Source organism: Athene cunicularia (assembly GCF_003259725.1).
Source record: "Athene cunicularia isolate RWA chromosome 3 unlocalized genomic scaffold, athCun1 chr3_part1, whole genome shotgun sequence".
Lineage (NCBI taxonomy): Eukaryota > Metazoa > Chordata > Aves > Strigiformes > Strigidae > Athene > Athene cunicularia.
Genome location: NW_020799097.1, coordinates 76,815,587 through 76,818,980, shown reverse-complemented (window position 1 = coordinate 76,818,980; position 3,394 = coordinate 76,815,587).

Sequence of the window (3,394 nt, the reverse complement as noted above, 5' to 3'; positions counted from 1 at the left end):
AATTAAGGACTTTCCTTCATCACACATTTAACAACATTTTTAGAAGCACATTTATACCTGTGAAGAGAAATTAAGCAAAACAGTTTGGGTTGAAGTTGCCACACAAGGTTTTTGAAAAGCTTTTACACGTAGAATTAACGAGTATATTTTTCCAAATCTGTGTAAGGACCTTTAACAAGGAACTAGCTTTCTGTACTAGAGTACAGAAAGGCCTCAGGTGCATAGTATTAACCCGCTGGTGTGGTGGTCTGGGTCAGAGAAGTATAAACCCTTTAAAAAGGGAGAGAAGGCACAACTATAATTTTCCCAGCTTTGGAAAGGCATATCCCAAATTTTTCATTAAAACCACAAAAAAACAAGTTTCATCCCCATTATATTATGACTATGAGAATAAATGCCAAAATAAGTTTAAGCAACCAAGAAAAAAATGTTTATAAAGTGATACGTCTGTCTTCTATTCATCCTATTTAAGAAAGGTATGATCATAAATGAAGCACCATTGTTTTCTAATCAAGTTCTACTGACAGTTTTAAAAATCCCAGCTGCTTCCAGTTTACACTTGAGATAATCATAATGTGTTTCTTATCACCAAGTAAATGGAACAAGCAGCAGTAGTCCACTTGGGTTGCATGGCAATGCTGAGGAAACTGAAGGTGCCCACAAATTCATTATCCCTAATATCAAAGATCAAAAGAGTCAAGTGTTACTCTGTAGCACAGGACATAAATTACTTTATAGAGGAATTCTCATGCATCCTGATGAACCTATGAAAACTGGCAGACACTAATAACCAGTAAAATAATTTCTCTCGAAGATCACTTCTGCTGTTTGTTTGCATACCTCTCTGGGTCAGAAAAGAAATTTGCGAGTATTTCCACCTGAATCTTCCTCCCACACATTGAAAACAATTAAATTCTACTTGAATTAGGACAACAGGAGCGGCAATTTAAAGGGGCCCTAAGGATTGAATCTCTTAACCACAACTGTGACAAAATGCTGTCATCCTTACTGGCAGTTCCCTAGCAATTTACAGTACACCAGTGTAATAGGAGGAGGCCTTGCATTGTGACGAAACCTGACTAGATAACAAGATCTTCATCTTCTGATTTCCTTGCCCTCACAATTTTAAATAAATCCTAGTGATCACCAGTTACTCTGCCATCCTGAAGCCATTTGGGGTCTAGCTTTCAACCCTGACTTTGTATCTAAAGTTATTCAGAAACCAAAGTCTGCACTGACTTTGGTTTCTGAGTAACCCATTTAATGAGGAGGGCATTTCATTGGACTGTGTGAATGCACACCAGCAGCCCTATTAGGATGCAGTAGGATCTTAAGAGATTTTAATATAGGGGCAACCTAAAATCACTCATCCCAGTTGAACTGTGGTTTAGACTGCTTCACAAAAGGGGCTCCCTTCCTGCATGTAAGACAGAAATTGAATTCCTCTGCATCCTTTCCCTGGGAGATACTGGAACCCTGTTCCTCAGATCTAGGCTGCCCCATGTCTAGCAGTTGTTTTAGCCTATTAAAAAAGAAATAGGTAGGAATTGTCTGACACAGTGCTACTGCAGCCATTCAGCAAACAGTTCACTTATAGTTCTGCTACTTCTGACCATATATGTATATATACATTCAATTTACCTCATTACTAGATGCAACCGTTTCATAGAGCACTTCTGGAGACAACTGCTTGAGACACTTTACTAATGCCTGTTACTAGAGTTTAGAAAAAGAACATATAAAAAAAACAAAGGGCAGCAGTACACTGTTAGCTAAACTTTTGGAGAATTTTTCACCTTTTTCACCTTTTTTTTTTAACAGATCTTCCCTGAAGAGAAGTATAACAACTTACATTCACTTGCATTTGTCACAGGTTGAGAATCTTCCCCTGAGATGACTTGTAGTGTCACCTCTTCATGACAGTGTTTAGGTGTTGAACGTGTCAACTGATAACACAGTTTGTGATACACTGCTTTCATGCTTAAGGACTGGGAAAATCTGAGTAAATAATAAATACCTGTCTACTTGCAAAATGACAAGTTGATTTACTGTACTGCAACTAGTGTAAACCAGAGCAACTGTGTTAACTAAGGAGTTACATCTCACTACATGTGAGATATCATCATATATATCTCATATTATATATATATATAATTTCTATAGTTTGTTTTATACACACACAATACCTACCTGGTATGTATATGATTTGGTTTTTTGCAGAAGGACTTCTAAATCTGGTTGCTAACTGCTATTAGAGTAGTAATCGTTACAGTTAATTATATTATTGAAGCCAAAACCCTACTCTCCTTACAAATGTAAGACTAATTTCTGAACTCGTGCAAGCATATCTTGAGCTTCTACATATTATCTTCCTCATCCTCAAGAAGCCCTTCCAGGCAGCAAACCTTGCTACTCCAAATCTAACTTGGTCCAAGGTGTTACAGAAAATAAAAATATGAGACTCACAAGAATCAACAGGCAAAAAAAATGCAGTAGACTATTTAAAAATTTCTCACAGATTATTTCACTATTCTGAAATGTATGAAAATTAATATTTACCAAATATAAGCTAATGATTAAAGGTCAAGGATGGAGAGTAAGAGATGTAATGCCACAGTGCTAACCAGGACGTGGTACACTGATTTGTTACATTCACCTCTATTATGCTCTTGTGAAATGACTTAGGAATTTTAAGTACCATAGTAATAATTTACAGTGAATTTTAAAAGAGAAGAAAGACTTACCTAAAAGCTAACTTGAGTTTAAAAAAAAAAAAATTTAAAAAAATCATAGTTTATTCATGAATTTGTGGTCAGATGGAAAACTGTGGGGAGTCTAATTTAAATCTGAAAATCACAGTATGTTATGTCTTAAGATTTTGCTTGGTTTACTTGGCTGAGGTTCAGAATTCAGTCTCTTTCTTTGGTTAAAATGAATTCTAAAAAGAGGAATAGACCCTAACTTTGATGTGTTTCTTTCCTTAGATTAACAGTGTATGCACAAAACCAGGCAGGGGAACCATGAGAAGGAAAAGACCCTATTTCTTTCCACTGTACTGCAGCTGGCTGGCCAGTGGTAAATGGTGATGGGAATTGACTCAGTCTTCAAGATTTAACTGGAAGTCCATTGCAAGTGATGGTGGTGTAAACCTGAAGCTCAGTCTTAAGTGAAGACAGCTCAAAAATCAAAATAAAATTATTTTTATTTTCTTATATATAAAAAGTTATAGCAAAGACTATAGCCTACAATCCAGACACCTTTGACAGAGAAATACTTCTAAATGATAGTAGCTGTTCTTGAGACAGGATTTAAGCCATCTAGTGTCACATTTCTTGAGGGTGAAAGCATTCCATAAATAGAATTCTGTATCTTTTATTTTCCTCCCCCCCCCCCC